Below are 22,427 nucleotides of genomic sequence, written 5' to 3' on the forward strand. Positions count from 1 at the left end.
TCAAATTAAATAATTTTGGAAACCCGTTACATCAAATAAAACTTTCTTGGAAAAACTTTACAAGAATCAATGTAATTATTTGTTTTACTTGAATCAAATGTAATGGTTTATATACCTGAAATAAAACTTTTTTGGAAACCCTGTACATGAAGTAAAAGGTTTTTGATCTTGTAAGTTCTGGCTTTAATATTTTCAGCTGATAAAGTGAACTTCATCTGACTGTGCAGGAGCTCAGTGTTGGGTATGGTAAATGGTCTGTTTCATATTTAGTGCTTTTAGACTCTTCCTGGTTGTTGATGTTTGTTTCTAAAGATGTTGTTGATGAGACTTTGCAGAAAGCAGCTTCACCTCTGATCACACACACACACACACACACACACACACACACACTCAACTCCACTCACTCACCTGGAGGATCAACACTCAGGCTAATGATGCTGATGGGGTTATTGCTCTGGGGATTTAGCAGGTGAGCTAAATCATGTGTAACATGTGAATTTCCTGAGTGTGGCATTAATAAAGTCTGTGTCTATGTCAAAGCTGACGTTTAAATTCCTTTTTAAATTTACCAACATTTCTGATTTGCGGTTAAGACTGTGACATGTTTTAACCATTTTAAAGCCACAAGAGTGATCACTCTTGAAGCCTGGTTGCTGCAGAATACTAGGACTACTAGTACTAGTTCTAGTACTACTGCTACTCCACAAAGCACATTGTTCAGGAATTTCACAAATTTGCTTACGTCTAATGTGTTGACTTACAGGTAAACTTGTTTTGCAGATGGATAGGATGAAAACTTCCAGCATCACATAATGTTTTCCGATCAGTAGGTTTGGAGTAAAAAAGAACTGGACATATATTTGTCTTCTTTGGGCTACTTTTATGTCAAGAAAGTTAACTTATTTAGAACTGTGATCAAGGATAACACATAAACCCTTGCAAATGTGATGGTAAAAGAGTCTAACATCTAGGTGTTACATGGTGTTGCAGGTGATAAAGATCCATAAACTACTTCCATTTGTTTAGAGGTGATTGCCAGTTTTGTTGGGATTTTTAGAGATACAGAGATCCTGTTCTGCTTTACTTTAAAAAAAAAGGATTTTCAGAGCTGTTGATATATTAATCAGTGTTCATAGAAACATGGATCAACCATGTTTTGACAGTGAGAGTGTTACATTGTGACAGTTTCCATAAAAGTCTGCAAATTCTCTGAACAGGTAGCCATGAAGCAGCCTTTTTTTTTTTTAAAGATTAATTAAACTTAATATTATTTGTATGGCCATATCACAACAACAGCATAGCCTTAAACCAGGTTTGGAGTAAAGAGAACTGGACATATAGTTTCTTTTTTTGGGTTACTTTGAAGTGAAGAAAGTTAACTTGTTTAGAACTGTGATCAAGGATAACACGTAAAACGTTGAACGTTTCAATATAAAAAGTGTACAAACTCCAGAAAAGTGTCAACTGAGGTGGCAAAATTGCAGGCAATTTTTCACTTAAGTAGAAGTACAGCTGCTAGTGTCAAAAACACTCGAGTAAAAGCTTGATAAAGTATCGGGTCAGAAATGTGCTCAAATTGAGGAAGTCAAAGTAGTAACCTAACTGAACCTTGTGCTATAATAAAAAAATAAAATAATATTAGTAGATAGGACTACAAACTTAGTCTGGTGGTAAAAGGCACAAAGGCCTCAGGGGGACATTTGGCAGCCAGGGTTAGAGCTCAGACACCTGGAGCCTGGGGGTTGGGGCTAACAACACTGACTGGTAAAAGAATCTAACATCCAAGTGTTACATGGTGTTGCAGGTGACAAAAAGCCATAAACCACTGTTTAGAGGTTGTTGTGGAAGTTTTCCGTTTAATAAAGCCTGCAGACAAGCGATGAGCGGTAGCTAACATTCTTTAATCAAGACAAAGAACAGAAATCAAGCTTGGTGAGGGACTGCCATCGCTGGGGCAGAGGGTGAGCAGAGTCTCTCACTGAGCCTAGCATGGCTCTCAGTTTTGTCTTTCCCGCAAAGAAAGTTTCACACTGCCTTGCTATCTTTTACAGTGGAGAAAAGACAAAAAGACTCTTCCTGTGGAGTTGTCTGCTTCCCCCCAACTTCCTTACCAGACCCCACTATCTGTTAAACTGTTTAAATGGAGTGTGAGACAGACATGCTAAAACAGTGACCTAAAAGCATTACCAATAAACAATGGGATCAATACATAAATGAAAGAAATGCAGCTGATAAAAAAGCCATAAACTACTTTCATTTGTTTAGTGGTGATTGCCAGTTTAGTTGGGTTTTTTTGAGACACAGAGAGTGAGAGATCCTGTCCTACATTACTTTAAAAAAGAAGATATTTTCAGAGCTGTTGATATATGAAGCTCTGAGCATTGAGTGTTGCATTGTGAGAGTTTCAGTAAAAAGCCTGCAAATTATTGCATTTATACTGGAGAGCAAAGAAAAATTAAATTCTACTTGTACTATGGAAAATCAGTTTCATAAAAGCTACATAAACAGAGCTGAAGAAGACTGCGTTTGTAAAACTAGCGGTAACGTGTGAGAATTATAAGTTATAAGACTGTTTCTGCTATCGATACAATTTGTGTTGTTAATCCTAAATGATTCACGGTGACAACATCATAAGAACAAGGTCATTTTACTCCACACATACACATTTGGAAAATCACATAGTTTGACCATAAAAATTCCCAGAATAATTAGTATTTGAGATTGCTGAAGCAACATCACTAAAGAAAAATATCCTTGCATGTCACTTTCGTTTAAAAATATAAAAAATGTGAAGTTTTTTTTTTTTGTAAAACATAAAAACAACAAAACTTAAGACCTTAAGAATCTCCTTATGAATTTTGTGAATATCTAGATCATTGGTGTTTGGATTTGAGGGTCAACAGGGCGAACACTGAGGCTGGGTATTAGAAATACAACATGGCAACATGAGACATGTTAACTCTGAGAACACTAACATCTAGATTAAGGTGTGAGAGGTAAATACATAACAGAAGCTAAAAAGGAGTTGCTTGTCTCTAGATTAGTTAAAATAAATTGAAAATAAACTGATTTGAACACGTTTGATGCATTATACAAAAAAAGGTTCATGATATAGTTCACATGATCTAAGCAAGAGTGACTCGGAATCTCAAATGTTAAAGTACACTTACTGATTGTACTTTTACTACATGAGCTAATGTAGATGCTCTAAAAGCACGCTGGCTGAAAAAGAACCACACGTTTGGAGAAACTGTGCTGTAACTTCTCATACTGTGAAGTTTTCTGACAAAAGTGAATTGAAAACTTATGCTGTACAGTTTACTAAGGGGTCCTTTGCTGGGCCATGTGCAATTACACAAAAGAACAAGTTAAATTTCACCATAACACTGACTGGAGAAAAGCCAAATTGGGATTCTAATTGACATTACAACTGAAATCAGTGCTGTGATAGTTAGTTTAAGATCACAACCTGATTTAAAACACAGTCTAACATCAACATTCTTGCCCCTGAAAATAGGTCAGGGTGGCCGAAAAATGTACTTTAAAAATGAGATTTTCTTTTTGTTTCATTGGAACAGTAAAGTACCATTACAAAGAAATGAGTACACCTTTGTAGATATCACTGATATGGAGTTTTTCATGTTTTACATACAGACTTTCTCATTTAAACCATGGTGACTTAAAAGTTTAGCAGCAAGACACTTGTTTCCTTTGTTCCATCAAACATTTCTTTCAGCCATCTGTGTTTATCAGAGCGATATGTGACTAATTTTTTATTGAATCACCAGAAAGTACACAAATACAAGATTAAATATTTTATTTATTTATCAAAGATACATAATTACACATTGATACAATGAATAAGGTGTCTATAAAAATTACACATGGTGTAAGAAAAACATTATAACATACAAATAAGTGTTTTAAGATAATCTGACATACTTTAAAAGCATAAGAATAAAAGTTTTTTTTAAAAAAAAATCATGTTCTTTGATGATCACATTACATGTATCACATTTTTTAAAGCATAACGTAGGGTGTTCACAAAAACAGTTTTATGATTACTTTTTCCACAGTGCTTGTATGCCTCTTGCAAAACTATGTACTTATCACCATATGACATAATAACTCACGATTATGCAAGACCAGCCATGAAATGTCCGTCGCTTCAATCATTTGTCCCCGCTGCTGCCCTCAGACCCAGTCTGTGGGGTAAAATTGCTTTTTTGGTGGTTCATAAAAAATATCTCAAAAAGCGATGTTAGTGAGGGGACCAGAAACACTGGGTTGCAGAGCAGTTGGTAAGGACTTGTATATTTCTGGAGAGTCTGCAAAAGCTGTCTTGCTCGTGCTCCTGATTGGATATGTGGAGCCCGGCTCTGATATCTCACTGGTGGCAGCTAAAGGTAGGCATGCCTTGGAGGCGGAGTTGGTCTCGGGCGCAATCTTTCAAACGAGCCTCACGGCATTTCAGGCAACCTCAGGCCGGAAACAACATCCGGTCACTCGCGGTCAAAATCCACGCAGAGCTGGTGTTTCGCAGGGATCAGGTTAACACATCTGGGTCTAAAAATATAAAGAAAAACAAAAAGAGTTTTAAAACACGCAAACTAGCAAAATATCAAAGAAGCATAACATAACAATAACAAGATGATATAGCAAATCTTGCCTGTCCCCGGCGGACAGGCGCAAGTTTTTCCCAGAGGGTTGCGGGAGAGAACAAGCTCCGACGGGAATGGAACTGGGGCCAGATGAAGCAGGGCGATCTAGCGTAGAGAGCAAATACTCTCTGTCCCGTGTGGAGAGACGAATATTCTTTCCTGTGGATCGCACAAGCACTGGTGGTGAAGAATTCGGGGAACTCGTACCAATAAAGGTGTCCAAGTCAGAGATATCTAGAAAGTTTGATAAAAATGAAAAAAGAGGGTAAATGTTTTGTTTTTCTTGTACAATTAGCTGTTAAGAAGGGGAACAAGAATGAACCAAACCTACCAATTCGATCGAGAGACTCAAAAAAAGAGGAGTTGAGCAGGTTTATCTCAGAGTCTGAAAAGAAATAACATCGAGTATTTACAAACAGTAAAAATATAAACATTATATGAACAAGAGTGAGAAAAAATGAGATACCCGATGAGGCCATGATAGGTGATGTAGACATGTAATGTATAAACTTTTACGGGGGTTAAAAGTGGAGCTTATATATATTTTAAAGTGTATTGCACGTGGGATAGGCTCCAGCGCACTGCGCGAGCCTGAGAAAAGGATAAGTGGAGGCGAATGGATGGATGGATGGTGTATTGTACCTGTTACAAACCATTGTGATATTTATTTATTTATTTAAATGAAAGGATTGACAGAATGGTAAAAAGGAAAATGCAAAAATGTAGTTAGAGAGCAAGATTAACACTTACCGAATGATATGCGGATAAGGAAAGAGACGCAAGTTGCTGTTGAAATCGGCCGCTCCCTATGCGAAGTCGCAAGCAGTCTGAGCGGTTCCAGTTGTTGATATGGCTGAAGGCAGGGGTCTTCTGGGGGTTCGAAGATAGTCTTAACATCAGCGGGAGATCGTAAAATCAGACCTGGAGTGGATTGGCTAACCGGGGTGCGAAGGGAGCGGTGCAAGGGTTATGTGATTGGCAGCGGGGCGCAGTGAGGCGGAGTTGGTCTAAGGGGGGAATTTTCAAACGAGGTAAGCAGCGCATTCGGGAGCAGAGCGGGGAGCGAACAAGCAGGAAAAAATTGTGCTCTGGAAGCTGTTGCGGGTCGGTGCGATTAAGAGCGAGGTAGAACTTAGACTCTGCGTAGAATTTTAGAGGTAGCTAGCAAGAGGCAAGTTTTTGAAGAAAAAAGAGTAAGGAGCTTTCCCAATGTTTTTGGATTATAGCGCTTTTTTTGGGGGGAATAGAGGGGTAGCTAACAAGTTATTCTAGGGGTTTTGGAGAAATCGCGGAGAAATTTTTAAAAGGAGTTTTGGCTTTGTTTGGCTGAGCATGAAGGGAGCCGCGGGGCGCTGAATTTGAGAAAAAAGACTAAGGATTTTTTCAGGATTTTCCCTGTTATCGAATATAAGGTTTTGGGAATAGAGGGGGTACCCTAACAAGTTATTGTAGGGTTTTGGAGAAATAGCGGAGGGTTTTTTAAGGAGTTTTCCCTGCTTATGTATCTAAGGATTAGGTTAAGGGGGCTGCGGGGATCGCGAGTTGTTTTTTCTGAGTATGAGTTTTATTCTAAATCTACAAATGCATATAAATCTAAATAAAGTTTTCCCCCAAGGCATGCAGCATGTGTTTGTGGCCATACTGAACGTTACAAAAGCACAAGTTTAACTAAACAATTTTAATATGGTTTAATACATTTTTAAACACATGAGCACAGAGCCCGAGAGAGCACGGTCCGGAGACACGGGCGCGCCCCCGCACGCCCAGACACACAGCCTCGGGCGCGCGCGGGCGCGCGCACACACTGACCCACCACCAGATGGCGTTTTTTGAGCATAAAAAAATAAATAAATTTTTTAATTGCTTAAAGAAATAAAAGAATGCTATTTTGATATATAAGAAACTTTCTAAATAATCAATTATATTTTTATGAATATCATATTTTTATGAATATCATATTTTTATGAATATCATATTTTTATTATTTAATTACTTCCTACTTCCGGACTTCCGGAGCTAATTTAATTAGGGGCTAATTTAATTAGGGGATAATTTAATTACTTCCTACTTCCGGACTTCCGGAGCTCATGAATAATTAATGAGCTCCGGAAGTAACCTGTCACTTTTTTTGACGAAAGGGGTATAATATCACTCTCTCACGTTGATAGTTTGGAGGAAGTAATTATGACTTAACTCAGAAAGATCAATTGGAGAAAAAGAGTCTAACCTAACATCAATGGTACTAAGAGTAGCTGTAGATAATATTACATCTGTGGGATGATTATTGGTAATTTAATCTTTAATCTTTCTTGTTCTTATATTCTTCTGATTATGCAGTTTATCCCCGTTGATTCAGGTTTATTTTAGGGTATTTAGTTTACTTTAGCTTTTCTCATTCTGTCTTGTCCTCAGTGTCTTGTCTCCATTTTAGTGTACCTCCTTGTGTCACTCTCTCGCTCTCTCGCTCTGTCTTGCTCACTTTGCCTCTCTGTGTGACCCTCTCTCTCTCTCTTTCTCTCTCTCTCTTTCTGTCTATCGCTCTCCCTCTCTAGCGGTCTCTCTCTATTTCTCTCGCTCTAGGTCTTACTCATATCTCTGTGTTTTGTCTCTCTTACCTGTTCCCATGTTCCTCTCTTTTTGTGTTTCGTCCTTGTCTCTCTAGTCTGTCATGTTGCAGTGTTCCCTAATCCCTGTCCTAGTGTGACGTTCATATGTTTTCGATACTCCTTGTCTCTCATTATATCTTATTTGTTTCTGCTGTGTTTCCCAGCTGTCTCCACTCGTCTATTCTTCCCCTTGTGTATAAATTTTCTCAGTAGCCTCTTGACCCTTGTCCGATTCTCTTCTCATCAGTTTTTGTGTCTCTCGGGGTCCATGTCCCTAGTATTTTCCCAGTTTAGTTTATTTGTTTGTTTGGTTGGTTGGGGGATTTTCTTTGTACCTTAATGTTCAGCCTAAATAAACAGCTCGCTTTTTGCTAAGTAGTTCCTTTTCTCCTGTGTTTGGGTCTTCTCACCACCTCACACATTCTGCAGCCACAGGTCCAGACAAATTAGTTAATCTGTGCTACATAGTAGAAGTGTGCTTAAATTAAAAACAGTAAACAGAAAAAATTTCCAATTAACCAATCACATCTTCATGGATAAACCAGCTGACATATAACAGGTTTGTACTGGTTCATTGGTTAAGTCACACCCAAGTAAATAGGTCATTAATGGTGAAGACAGAGTGAGGACACATAATCCCCACCTGTCTTAAAATAATACATGCATGACATACATCAGATTACAAAGAAAAGCATTTAATGAAAAAGAAGTCAGTGCAGTCATTAGATTAAAAAGCAAGAGGACATCATCACATGGAAAAACATTTGTGGAAAGGTCCTCATTTATCAATGGAGAACTATGAAGTGTCAGCTTGCTTCCTTGCAGCAATGGTGGGATATTGGTAAAATAGAAATTCAGCAGTTCTGTGTTCAATACACATAAGTGAGATGCTAAAATCTATATAAAAAATTAGAGACTGATGTAGTGGATCTTCAAAATTTGAGTGAGTCCACAGGAGATCGAGACCATTTTCAGGCACTCAAAAGTAAAAACGCTGTTTTGGGTGATGTGCTAGGGTTTAGAGCACAGGCCGCCCTGGTCCATTCATGTTTTCAAAATTTTGCTGAAATGGATGCTCCCTCAGAATTCTTCTTTAGTTTGGAAAAAAACAATGGACAGAATCGCCGTATTTACTGTATTCAATCTGAGGATGGGAAAGAGCTGACTGAACCCACTGAATTACAGAAAAAGTGTCACGATCCTGGGTCTTATGACCCAGTGTTTTGAGCTTTAGTTCATTTTGATGTTTATAGTATGTTTAAGCTCATTAGGTCTCCTATGTTCATTTGCTTATTAGTTCCCCCTTGTGTTTCCAACCCATGTTAAGTCTCCCCTGCTCTTCATGTGTTTCATGTCTGTGTCTTACGTTGTCAAGTTCAGGTTGTCATGTCTGCATCTCATTATGTTTCCTATTTTATTTTGAAGAGATCTTGTGTTTTTATATTATGGTTTATGTTTTGAGTCCTTTGTTGTTCTTTTTCTTGTTTCCCTAGGTCTCAGTTAGGGTTATCATAGGTTTAGTTCTTTGGCTTTGTAATATGGCTTCCCTGTGTTCCATGTTGTGTCTACTGTGACGTTTTTGTACCATGTTTAAGGTTCCTATGTTCTGTCTCCCCAGTTGCTGTTAAGTTTACATGTCTAGAGTTCAGTCAGTGTGTTTCCTGTTTTACTTTGAAGGTCCGTGTCTCATGTCAATGTTTCTAGTTTTGCTTCCCTTGTCTCGTCCAGCCTGATTACTCCCAGCTGTGCTCTCCTTCTGTGTCTTGTTCCCTCGTTATCCCTCTGTGTATTTGAGCCCTGTGTTTCACTTTTTCAGTGTTGTAGTCTCCCTCATGGCTGTGTTTCCCTGTGTGTTAGTTAGCCATGTCCCAGTTTAGTTTTCCCATGCCATTTTGCAATAAAGCAGCTTTTTGAGTTTAATTTTGTTGTCGTGAGTTTTGCGTTTGGGTCCTTCTCCTGCCTGTACACAGCCGAAACATGACAAAAAGGCTGTTGATTATTTTTCAAAGCTGTATGTCAGCGAGTTTAGAGAAGATTCCGTGGCTAGTGAAGAGTTTCTCAGTAACTTGCCAGAGGTCTCAGAGCACGACAGTATCGTGTTGGAGCCTGCCTCAACTCTGCAAGAACTGCAGGAAGCTTTGTCGAGTATGGAAAATGGTAAAGCTCCTGGAATAAAGTTAAAAGGTAAAAATCATACGCCTTGGAGAGAACATTTTAAGGTTGGTTTTGATGTGACACCTGTATGGGGGATGCTGTACAAGCCACCATTGACTAAGAACACAGGTGATTTACAGTGGCGAATTTTACATGGTATCAGTGCGGTTAATGCTCTTATAATGATAATAATAATGGATTGCATTTATATAGTGCTTTTCGGGACCCCTCAAAGCGCTTTACAATACCACTATTCATTCACTCTCACATTCATACACTGGTGAAGGCAAGCTACAATTGCCTTCACCAGTTGCCTCTTGTGTCCATCATGGGGTTTCAGATAAATGTCCTTTTTGTTCAATGAGAGAAACTATTTTTCATTGTTTCGTACAGTGTTTCAGGTTAATGGATTCATTTTCAGTACTTAATGGTATTTGGAAATCCTTTGTAGAATTTTTTTTTTCAAAAGAGTGTTTTATTTTTGGCTTTTCATATGACAAAAGGAAGAAGAAAAAGGGACGATGTATCATTTTTTTCTTGGGTCAAGCAAAGTTGGTAATTTACTTGAGTAGAAAATATAAGATTTATAATGGACGAAATATTGATTGTGTAGAGCTCTTCAAGAGTATGTTAAGAGCAAGAGTGATGTTAGAGTATAAATATTATTTCAAAATGGATGGCCTGGATGTTTTTCAAAATCTTTGGGACTATAAAGGTAGTCTCTTTACTTTAAATAACTCTGAACTTTTATTTAGCAATGTGTTGGATTGAGCAGAATTTTTGTATGATTCACTATTAAGTGAATAAATGTGTTTTTGAAAATCAATCTCTCCTGCTTGCCTGGGCGCAGCTCATTGTGGGCTCTCCCTCTTGACCCATGCACCTGCGGTGATTGCCTCCATGTGTTGCTGATCTGCTGGAGCTCCGTATGAGTGTTCGGCACGAAGCAGTCTTCGCTGGAACATTGAATCACAGCTTGAGCAAACTCTCTCTGTGTATTTTGCCTGTTGGATCTAATCGTGCTCTCTGTGTACACATTTCCCCGGAGCTGGTGATGTACCCTTCCCTGTGATCCCTGAGTGTGGCAGCATGAGTAGCGGCGGTTATTGTGCTGAAGAGGAGAGCGCGTGTGTGGATTCCCGTTTTGTAAATAAACTGTCACCTTTTGCTTGCCAGAACTCCGGCTGCAGGTGTGTCCATTGGTTAGCCATGACAGCCCATACTTAATGTCAACACAAATAAGTAGAATAGGTTTAAAAATGATGTAGTGAACTGACAGTAGTCTCTTTTTACATAAGGTATAGCCTGTGGCTAAGGGATCAGAGGTAAGATAAAAACACATGAGAAGAAAAGTAAATTTAACAAATCAGTGATCTGTGAATTCATTTTTTTTTTGTCTTTAAATTCAATAAAGCTGCTTTACACTTTTCATCTCCCAGCATTCAGCACTTCAGACACTCAACACCCCACCCAGACGACAGCCTTACCATGACCTGATGAGAAGGATGGATGACCAAAGGACAAACTGGAGAGTGGTGCTGTTTTCGAACTATGTAAGTTATCACCTCACATTGACTAAAAACTGTCTTGAAGACTAAATTCTTCCAGTAGTTGGTATAAATCATGGTTTGATGTCAGCAGCACTGTAGGTTTAAGTTTATTTATAGTTTTCATGTGTGTATGTTGGATTTAAATTGTGTTTAACAACATACTGCAACTACCAACAATGAAAATCTGTTTTGTGTTCAAATGACAACTTTCTTGTGTTATTGCTTTGCAGGGCAGTGTCTTTAGCAATCCTGGAACAGCTGAGAGTGGACAGAGCTGCACAGAGGACCAAAGATCCACTCTCAGCACTTTATATCTGACCGGCCCCAGCACCACCCCTCTTCACCCAACGTGAGGAGGGTCCTGACCCCGCCTGCACAGCGGGAGTTGTGGACATCCATTTCTATGTCAGTGAGTTTAGGAACCTCCTCACACACACACGGATGTACACCGTCACTAGAAGATGTCTCCATTGCATCAGCAGGATGTAAGCATTTATACAATACTGCAGTTTGTGATATTTCATACATGTTTTTATCTCTTCAGTTAAAACTAGGAGATATAAAATAAACCAATTTTCACAATATTTTCTGTGTATTTCTTTTACAAAAAGTTATTTGGAGCATCATTGCAACCTGTCAGATTTTTATCGAGGATTTAGAAAGTTGTTGGTGGCTTGAGTGTGTACAGTGGGGAGTTGTTTTTGTCACATGGTGAAAGTGACCTGATGGGGAGCAAAAAGGCAAACTGAACAATTTGGTCTTGCTCGAGCTACTGATGAATCTTTATCAATGATTGTTAAGTTTTCCAACCACATTTTATCCCGATGGTCAAAGGCTTACATCTTTATGGTCACCAACGTACTTCTGTAATTAATCAGTAACCAATTTATTACTTTAATTTACACTGGGGGCATTAATGAACATAAATCGGATTTAACCAGATTATGTGTTTAGGTCAAGAGACACAGAGTATCTTTAAGAGGCTCTTCTTGAATGTCTAATCACAATGTTTGTGTTTGACTGCAGCATCACTGCAGCAGAGTGGGTATAACACAAGGCCACAGTCATGTGGTACTAAGTGAATAAAATACCCTTAAACAAAGTAAGAGGGATGTGGCTGAGGTTATCAGGATGACTGCTCCATAGATTTCCTGCCTGATGCTCTTTTGCCTTCCAGATATCAGTACAATTTTTAAACCCAAATAGGTCACTTAAAGTATCTTAACCTGTGTGCAAACCTGGTAAAGACCTATAGTAAACGTTTGACCTCTGTTATTGCCAACAAAGGTTATGTTACAAACTATTGAGTTGTATTTTTGTTATTGACCAAATACTTATTTTCCACCCTGGGCCCTGTGCTTCGTACGTCGCTTACTACATCCAAGATCAAATGAAACATCCAAGACCAAATCATCGCGCTAACTCTGAGCTCGCTATTCCGGTTCCCCGAACACACCTGTTGTTGACGATTAGTATAGCTGGATGAAGTAATGTGAGATCACTGGGTGGCCCAACAGGGGCTACGCATCGACAGTAGAAACATTGATCGGCAACCCTTTGATTGGTCGGCGAAAATGTCGAAGGAGCGCGCTCGGTATTTTTCGGCAGCAGAGCAAGAACTCTTGAGTGAGGGATTTCAGGAGTTTCAGAGTTTAATTAAAACGCAAGGGAACACTGCAAAAGCAAGGAGAGAGGGCTGGCAGAAAGTTGCTGACAAATCAAACTCGTAAGTAATTCAATAATAACAATAATAATGGAGTGGATTTATATAGCGCTTTTCAAGGCACCCAAAGCGCTTTACAATGCCACTATTCATTCACTCTCACATTCACACACTGGTGGAGGCAGCTACGGTTGTAGCCACAGCTGCCCTGGGGCAGACTGACAGAAGCCAGGCTGCCATATTGCGCCATCGGCCCCTCTGGCCAACACCAGTAGGTGGTAGGGTAGATTTATCATATCACACTATATTATCCAATATTATATTACATTATATTATATTATAATATGTTATATTATATCCCCTTTCACATTAGAGCCACAACAGGACCCACTAGAACATGGGAACAAGTAAAAGTGAAATATAAGAATATTCTACAGAATGGTAATATTTATCACTTATATTGCTTGTCGTCTCTTGGAAAGAGACCCTGGAATACTCTGTTTGTTTGTTCATAACAGCAACCAAGAAAAGGGCAGAGCAAAAAAAAAGACAGGTGGTGGTCCTGCACCCCCTCGTCAACAAGTTGGTTAAGTAAATAATACCCTCACGGGAAAATCGATATCTCTCTATGAGCACACTGTCGCGCTGAGCTAAAGGATCCTGTCTGTCCCGCAATATACGCTGAATTCTGAGGACTCTCCTTATCAATCTTGCACCTTCCGCAATGGGTTGCTCGCGTAAACGGACAGGACATGGCTGCGACAGGCTTCCCAAATCCACCTTCGCTTTTATAGCCGTGGTCTCTCATCTTGATTACACGAAGTAATTTACAATTACTACTCTGAAATATGAATTACATCTGTAATAATCACATACATGTAATAGAATGTTAATAGTACATTTCCCTTTTTTAGGGAATGACCTGTATGTATCTGTGTGAAATCAATAAAAGGATCAAGTGCTGCATTATCTTTAGTTACATTGATGTTATTTATTTATGGTGAAACAGTAGTGGAATATCGCTGTTGCTTTCGTATGAATGACGCGGACATACCTGCGTGGCCGCGATCTAATCCTGTTTACATAAAGTAAACCTGCTCCCCAGCAGGTTTACGCTTACGGCTCTGTTGCTATGACAGCAAGTCCCGGATGGGCTTCGGGGAACCGAACGATCCAGGATCACGCGAAATCGTCAACAATCTCATCCAGCTAACTCACTTAGCGCGGTACGAAGAACAGGCCCCTGATTTACGAATAAATTCTCTACAAATCCTACCATGTGGATTCATGGATTTTTTTTCACATTCTGTCTCTCACAGTTGAAGTGTACCTCTGGTGCAAATTACTGACCTCTGTCATCATTTTAGGTGGGGGAAATTGCACAATCGGTGGCTGACTAAATACTTTTTTGCCCCACTGTATATCCTATTGTGTCATATCTCCAGTGTTTCCTCGGAGGGGGCTCTCTGCACCGGGTTTGTGATCGACCGTGGCTGCTGGGTCTCTGGGGGTCCTCTCAGCCTGGCTGGGGGGCTCCTTTGCCTCCCTCCTGCTGTGTGCCCAGCCTGGAGGCTGCGGTCTGTGACCGGCTCCCGGTGCAGACGGCTCCCTGTTATAGTGTTTCCTCACTTGGCTCATGCGAACCCAGCCCAATTTTTACTCTTTAAGTGTACGCGTGTGTGTGTGTGTGTGTGTGTGTGTGTGGGGGGAGGGGGGGGGGGAATATGTGTGTATTCACATCATTTATTTTAATGAGAGCGTGGGGAGTGAGTTGGAAGGGGGGGTGGGCTGTTTTTAACTATGTAAAGCACTTTGTGCTACATTTTTTGTATGAAAAGTGTTTTATAAATAAAGACTGATTGATTGATTGATTGATTGATTGATACCAAGCGTGTCAGTAAAGGTGAGTACATCGCCCTCTCAACCCCCCCCCCCCTTCTCATGAAGAACTGGATGGTGATGCATGTCAGTGAAGTGGAAGGTGAGAACCCCCGCCCCCCGCACAAACACACACACACACACCCTCACCTCCCTTTCTTGCACTGAATTCTTCTTCTTGTAAATATCTTCTACTTGTTTTTACACCTTTTAATGTTAAAGTTGGACTTTGTCCTTGTCAGTGCTGGAAAGACACTTTGCTGTACTGAGGTCTGCTTATTGTCAATATCTTGTACTTGTTTTTATACTTTTTAATGTTAAAGTTTGCCGTTGTGGTTTTCAGTGTAGGAAACACACTTTGTTGCACTGAGGTCTGCTTATTTTCAATGTCTTGTACTTGTTTTTACACTTTTTAATGTTAAAGTTTGCCGTTGTGCTGTTCAGTGTTGGAAAGACACTTTGTTGCACTGAGGTCTGCTTATTTTCAATGTCTTGTACTTGTTTGAACACCTTTTAATGTTAAAGTTGGTCTTTGTCCTTGTCAGTGTAGGAAAGACACTTTGTTGCACTGATGTCTGCTTATTTTCAATGTCTTGTACTTGTTTTTACTCCTTTTAATGTTAAAGTTGGTCTTTGTCCTTGTCAGTGTAGGAAAGACACTTTGTTGCACTGATGTCTGCTTATTTTCAATGTCTTGTACTTGTTTTTACACCTTTTAATGTTAAAGTTAGCCTTTGCGTGTTTCATTGTTGGAAAGACACTTTCCTGCACTGAGGTCGTCTTATTGTAAATAACTTGTACTTGTTTGAACACCTTTTAATGTTAAAGTTTTCCTTTGTGCTTTTCAGTGTAGGAAACACTTTTTTGCACTGAGGTCTGCTTATTTTCAACATCTTGTACTTGTTTTTACACCTTTTAATGTTAAAGTTGGCCTTTGTCCTTGTCAGTGTTGGAATGACACTTTGTTGTACTGAGGTCTGCTTATTTGCAGTGTCTTGTACTTGTTTTTACACCTTTTAATGTTAAAGTTTGCCTTTGTGCTTTTCAGTTTAGAAAAGAGACTTTGTTGCACTGAGGTCTGCTTATTGTAAATATCTTGTACTTGTTTGAACACCTTTTAACGTTAAAGTTGGTCTTTGCGGTTGTCTTTGTTGGAAAGACACTTTGTTGCACTGAGGTCTGCTTATTGTAAATATCTTGTACTTGTTTGAACACCTTTTAATGTTAAAGTTTTCCTTTGTGCTTTTCAGTGTAGGAAACACTTTTTTGCACTGAGGTCTGCTTATTTTCAACATCTTGTACTTGTTTTTACACCTTTTAATGTTAAAGTTGGTCTTTGTGCTTGCCAGTGTTGGAAAGACATTTCGTTGCACTGAGGTCTGCTTATTTTCAATATCTTGTTTTTGTTTGCACAATTTGTAATTTGAACAACCCCTAACAAATACGGTGATGTTGACTTCTCTGACTCTTTTCTATGTTCTGAAGCTGTTCCTGAGAAAGCTGAACTGCCTGTGGAAAAAACTGAAAAATGTGTGTCTGATAGCCTGCCACCTGCTACACCTGACCTGTCTTTTGAGGCAAACAAAACAGATTTTTTTCCATGTGCAACAGAATGACCCAACTCTGGCCACAAAACTGGCCAGCGATCAGAATCCCCGTGTTTACAGCATTGAAAATGACGTGTTAATGCCTAAATGGCATCCTCCCTCATCTAGTGATCTTGGCTGGACTTTGTACCGCAAAAACTTTGACCCCAAGTACTCAGTCTTGCACATGACAGTTTCTCTGTTACCATCGTATTCTGTATCACTTATTTTGGCCAGGGTTAAAAACTGATGTAACCAAGTATTGTCGTTCTTGCCACATTTGCCAGGTCAGTGGAAAACCCAACCAGGTTAATCTTCCCGCTCCATTGCATCCGATCCCGGCTTTAGGGGAACCATTTGCGTACAAAATCATTGATTTTGTAGGTCTTCTCCCAAAAACAAAGTCAGGAAATCAGTACATCTTGACTTTGATGTCCTGATGTACACGCTTCCCCGAGGATATTCCGCTATGCACTATCAAAGTCAAAGCCATTGTCAGAGCATTAGTAAACTTTTTCTCCACTTTCGGTTTGCCTAAATCTGTTCAAACGGACCAAGGGTTTAATTTTATGTCCAAAATATTTGCTCAGGTCTTAAAATCACTCTGCATCAAGCATCAAAAATCCAGTGCGTATCATCCCGAATCACAGGGTGTGTCAGGATCCTGGGTCTCCTTACCCAGCGTTTTTAGTTCTTTGTGATTCTTGTATTTTGTACTCGTGTGATTTATTCTATGGTTTCTAGTTTTAATCCCTTGCCCTTCATGTTTCTCGGTGCCCCCTCTGTTCTGTGTACGTCTGTGTCTTTGCATGTTTGAGCTTCTTGTTTTCTGTCACTCTGTATTGTGAATTATGTTCTCATGGTGGGTCTTTTATTACTCCCTCAAGTCTAATTTCTTGTGTTCCAAGCTTAGTATTTCCCTCTGCATATTTTGGTTATTAGAGTCCTCTGCCTTATGGTTTATGTCTGTGTTTCTTAGTTGCTGTCTCCACCATGACAAGTTCGCGTCTCTGTGTTATACTTCCTGTTTCACTTTGAAGGTCTGTGTCTTATGTGAATGTGTCCTGCTTTGCTTCCTTGTCTCGTCAGTACTGATTTCTCCCAGCTGTGCCCTCCTTCTGTGTCTCATTCCCCTCGTTACTTCCCAGTGTATTTAAACCCTGTGTTTCTCTGAGTCGCATCGTCCCTCATGCTGTGTGGATCTCCCTGTGAGTTTAGTTTGTCATTTTCCAGTTTAGTTTAGTTTGCTTTTGTATGCTTTTCCCGGCCAGCAAATAAAGCTGTGGTTCCTGAGTTCATTTGAGTTTAAGAGCCTGCATTTTGGGTTCAATTCCTGTTTGCCACACAGCGATTCATGACAGGGTGCGCTTGAGCGTTTCCACCAAACATTAAAAGCCATGATGAGGAAGTTCTGCCTTGAGTCAGGAAGAGAGTGGGACGAGGGTCTGCCACTTCTCCTTCTAGCGGTGAGAGAGCGAGTGTGCAGGAGTCCACGGGTTTCAGTCCCGCTGAGCTGGTGTTTGGACACACAATGCGTGGTCCCCTGCGGCTGCTTAAAGAGCAATATCTGTCCGACACAGCTATCCCTGAGCAGAACGTACTAGATTACCTAAGTTGTTTTAGGGAGCGTCTGCATAGACACTTACCTATCCCTGTTTGCTGACACTTACCCATCCCTGTTTGCTGACACTCCCTCTCGCACTACTATCCTCGAACATGACATGGATGTAGGTGACCACCCTCCGATCAAACAACACGCTTATCGTGTGAACCCTACCAAAATGCACTTTTTCAGCAAGAAGTTTCCTACTTGCTGGAAAATGGTCTAGCTGTCCCGAGTTCTCCCGAGAGCATGGAGTTCCCCATGCCTTTTTGTGCCGAAGGAAGACAAAACCCCACGTTTTTGTACTGATTTTCGAAAAGTGAACAGTGTGACCAAACCTGACTCCTATCCTCTTCCCCGCATGGAAGACTGTGTTGATAGGGTTTGCTCCGCAAAGTTTGTCACCAAGCCGGATTTATTAAAGGGTTATTGGAAAGTCCCCCTCACTCCATGTGCATCTGAAATTTCCACTTTTGTCACCCCTGATCACTTTCTCCAATACACTGTCATGCCGGTTGGCCTTCGAAATGCCCCTGCCACAATCCAACGCATTATGCACATTGTATTAGGTGGTGTCAAAAATTGTGAAGTGTACTTAGATGACATTGTAGCTTATTCAGAGACCTGATCAGAACACCTTGGAACACTCACTGAAATTTTTGGAAGGTAAAAAAGAGGGATCCCTTACCCTTAATCTTGCCAAATGTGACTTTGGTAAACCCACTGTGACTTATCTAGGGAAGCAGGTGGGCCAGGGTCAGGTGCACCCCCTTCTGGCCAAAATTCAGGCTATCCTAGATCTCCCTGTGCCTCGCATTAGACATGAGCTTCGCCGTTTCCTTGGAATGGCTGGCTATTATCGTGGCTTCTGCAAAAATTTTGCAGACGTAGTTGCACCTCTCACCAGTCTCACAAGTGTGTCAAAACCATTCGTGTGGTCACCCACATGCCAGAATGCTTTTGAGTCTGCCAAAGCTCTCCTCTGCAGCACACCGGTACTTGCCACTCCTGATTTCACACATCCTTTTAAGCTCGAGGTGGATGCCAGCACCAGCGGTGCAGGTGCGGTGCTGTTGCAGAAGGACAAGCATGGTGTCGATCACCCAATTGGTTATTTTTCAAAGAAGTTCAACATTCATCAGCAAAAATGCAGTATTATTGAAAAAGAAGCTCTTTCCCTGTTGCTTGCACTACAACATTTCGAAGTATATGTCGACTCTAGTTCATCACCTATCATTGTTTGCACCGATCACAACCCCCTCGTGTTTTTGACTAGGATGCAAAATTCTAATCAGAGGCTCATGAGATGGTCCCTCTTAGTGCAGGATTTTAATTTGGAGATCCAGCACAAAAAAGGAACCGAGAGTGTAATGGTAAATGTACATTTTCGCATGGTTTTCTCCATTCCTAAGTGCCAAACATCTATAGGGGAGATGTTTGGTCTTGGCAAGGGGGGTGTTACGGACCTGGCCATAATGTGTCTTAGTGGCTGTTTTTTGGTCTGCCTGTCTGTGTCTTTAAGAGTCTCTGCGGATGGTGAAAATAACAAAAGCAAGGACAGCACTAAACATAAAAAAGAGTTTTACAAAAGATAGACCAAGTTCAAGCACTGATAGTTGAGCGGGGGTCAAAGCAGTGTTACTCAAGATGACAACATCTGACTTCTTCCCCAGAATTGGGATCGTCCATGGACGGTTCAGTGAATCTTTTCCTTTTTCCCCGCCATGTGCATTTGCATTTGGGCCTCTTCTGGATGGAGGTTCCACGGGGGGAAACTCTGTTTGGTCCAAAAAAGCATATTTGGACTGGTTGGGTAATTTGTGCTGTGGCTTTTTCTTATTTGTGGTAGTTGAAGGAAGTCTTGGTCTTGGATGTGTTTTCTTAAACCAAACTTTCTGTTGTTTGGCGTGGTTCAGTGGTTGTGGCAGCATTGATAACTGAGTTATGGGTATCTTTGGACCACGGGTATATGAATCCCTTTTTGTAGTCTCTCTCATCCTTTATTTCATTTTCATATTCCGCTAGTCTTAGATCAATTTCCTCCATTTGTTTCAGTACATCATTCTTGTCTCTTGCCATCACCTCGAGGTGCTGTTCAGTCTGTAATATTTCATTTTCCTCATTCAAATACCTAATAGTAATAGCCATCAACGCACAGAAGCATTAGTTGAGGACACTATTCCATGCAGTAGTGAAACCTGGATTGTCCTTACCAAAAGATGGCGGCTTGAGAATACGTAGTCCTCTTGGGATCCTTGCTGATGTAGTTTGATAAGGTGATGGCATGCCATTTGTTACTGAGTATCTGCGACGTAGAACTTCCTCAGGTGATCTGTTGATTCCTGATTGGTGTCTTGTTCAAAGAGTGAGGAATTCCTCAAAACTTCTATAAGATTGAAGCAACAGAAAGCTGATGCTCCTTGAATGTCATCGTCTCTTGTGGTCAAGTAGGACGTGGTGTAATTCTAATGTTGTTGCTCCATGGTGAGTGTGTCAGCTAAATGAGGACCTTTCCACAAATTTCTTTCCATGTGATGATGTCCTCTTGCTTTTTAATCTAATTGCTGCACTGCCTTCTTTTTTGATAAATGCTTCTCTTTGTAATCTTTTTTTTTTTGTATATTTGTAATATTCTTTTTATGTATGTCATGCATGTATTATTTTAAGACAGGTGGGGATTATGTGTCCTTACCCATGTCTTCACCATTAATGACCTAGTCCAGTATTTACTTGGGCGTGACTTAACCAATTAACTAATACTAACCTGTTATATGTCAGCTGGTTTATCCATGAAGATGTGATTGGTTTGATTTGATTTTTTTCTGTTTCCTGTTTTTAATTTAAGCACACTTCTATGTATTACTATGACCGTGAAGAAGGCCACAAGCCGAAACGTGTTGGTCAGTCAATGAAGTTGTTCCTCTTCCCGTCAAGTGTTGCTGGAGTTCCTGCATTGTAATTTTTTTCATCATCTTCACGCACCTTGGAAGTAGGGGAAGTCGTGCCAAAAATTTTTGTTGTGATTTTGTCTGGAAGTAGAAAAGAATAAATGTATGTATTTAAATTGTAGGTTGTTTTTTTTTAGCATATCTGTCAAAAAAACTTCCCCAAGCTGCTCAAATATATTTTTTGTACCTTTGCTGCTGTGAGGTCAAATGGGTGCAAGCATTTTAAATGTTTTTATTTTAACAGAAGGAGTGAATGTAAAGACAAGAGATTTGCTACATAAAATGCCATTGCTTTAGCCTGTAGTGTTTCAGTAGTTCCACCCTTTTGCCTCATAAGTGAATTAAAAACATCAAACAAACTCGCCTAAATGTCAAAGAAAACAGATGTGTCAATAAGATACAAATTATTTTCCATAAAATAAAAGTATAATCAAGTATAAACTTCCAGAGGTGGTGCAAGAAGAAGACACAAATGCAATGACTCTAATGAGAACTTAAACGAGATATAGAATACAATTAAACCAGAAATGGTTGAATGCAGGAGTCCTTTGAGCAGCAAGAAACAAATCAAGTAAGAGGAAACAAATTCTTCAACATAAATCATGAACACACAAAAGGATGCAAACACACACTAAGAGAGAGCAAAGGAAGTTCAGAGCTATAAATGCACATATCAGTGGAAGTGAATGTAAAAAGGTAAGGAGACCAATGAGGATAATAATAATGGATACTTTATTGATCCCCATGGGGAAATTACTTGTTTTTCTCTGCATTTGACCCATTCACTCAGTGAAGCAGTGGGCAGCCCACTAAGCAGGCGCCCGGGGAGCAGTGTGTAGGGACGGTACCTTGCTCAGGGGTACCTCAGGGTAGCCGTTAAGTGGATTCGAACCGCCGACCTTCCGATCATGGGGCGACCACTTTACCTACTGAGCTATCCCTGCCCCATAATGAGGTAATGGAAGCAAAACAAAACACAGGAAACAAATGAGTATCAAACAACAAAATTAAAACTATCAAGTGACTATCAGTGGGAAACAATAACCCTGAATACGAGATGTATTACAAAAATTTTACACAGAGTCAAACACTGAGTAAAAAGCTGAATATGTTGTGGCGAATCCACTTAGCCAAAAAAATGGATCGTACATCAGTTGTAGAAACGATAGTCTTTATATAAGGCTTCAAAAAGGGGAATGTACAACAAATAAACTTCTCGACATCAGAGCAACATATAATGGCTTCCCGAAACTTTCTTTGTTAGCTAAAACCCAGAGTAACTTTCGTCTACCACAAAGGATTCTGGGAAACGCAGTTTTCTAATGAAAATACCTGTTAAATGCTCCCCTTTAGCAGAAAATTAAATCTATAATTAACAGCTCTCACTAAACATGTGACACTTAAATCACTTACAAAATAACCAAAATGCTGTTATCAAACAATAAACTGCAATAAAGTTACAACATCCTCCCCCCCGATGAACAATCTGTTCATCTAAAGCTCCAGGTTATACAACATCTGAATTGGTCTTCTTAACAGAGTCCCCGTTGTCGTGCGAACTAAGCAAGATCTAACAAGACCGTTTCGACCAGGAAACATTTCTTCAATTCTTCCAAGTTTCCACACTTGTCTGGGGAGGTTGTCATGCCCAATGAGCACAACATCCCCTAGTTTTAGGGGTGTAGGCTTTGAAGCGTCACAGCAATGAGTTGACTTCAGCTCCAACAGATAGTCGTTGGTCATGAGTTTCTGCCGTTATCTCCATCTCCGAGTAATGT

The 22,427-nt window shown here is 40.1% G+C and overlaps 2 long non-coding RNA genes across 3 annotated transcripts; one reads left to right on the forward strand and one right to left on the reverse strand.

Annotated features, from left to right (window-relative positions):
- Positions 1-3,618: 3,618 nt before the first annotated feature.
- Positions 3,619-6,390, reverse strand: LOC143413030 (uncharacterized). The gene is made up of 4 exons (XR_013093582.1): positions 5,412-6,390; positions 4,993-5,046; positions 4,670-4,895; positions 3,619-4,566 (listed from the first exon to the last, which is right to left on the reverse strand). It is a non-coding gene; the product is annotated as an uncharacterized LOC143413030 (long non-coding RNA).
- A 2,723-nt stretch (positions 6,391-9,113) lies between these two features.
- LOC106675816 (uncharacterized) lies at positions 9,114-11,544 on the forward strand. 2 transcript variants are annotated; one of them, XR_013093537.1, is made up of 5 exons: positions 9,114-9,451; positions 10,272-10,611; positions 10,720-10,746; positions 10,861-10,974; positions 11,202-11,544. It is a non-coding gene; the product is annotated as an uncharacterized LOC106675816 (long non-coding RNA). The 2 variants fall into 2 exon arrangements; XR_013093536.1 differs by having other exon boundaries at positions 10,470-10,611.
- Positions 11,545-22,427: the final 10,883 nt, after the last annotated feature.

The sequence above is a fragment of the Maylandia zebra genome, linkage group LG16 (assembly GCF_041146795.1).
Source record: "Maylandia zebra isolate NMK-2024a linkage group LG16, Mzebra_GT3a, whole genome shotgun sequence".
NCBI classification, from domain to species: domain Eukaryota; kingdom Metazoa; phylum Chordata; class Actinopteri; order Cichliformes; family Cichlidae; genus Maylandia; species Maylandia zebra.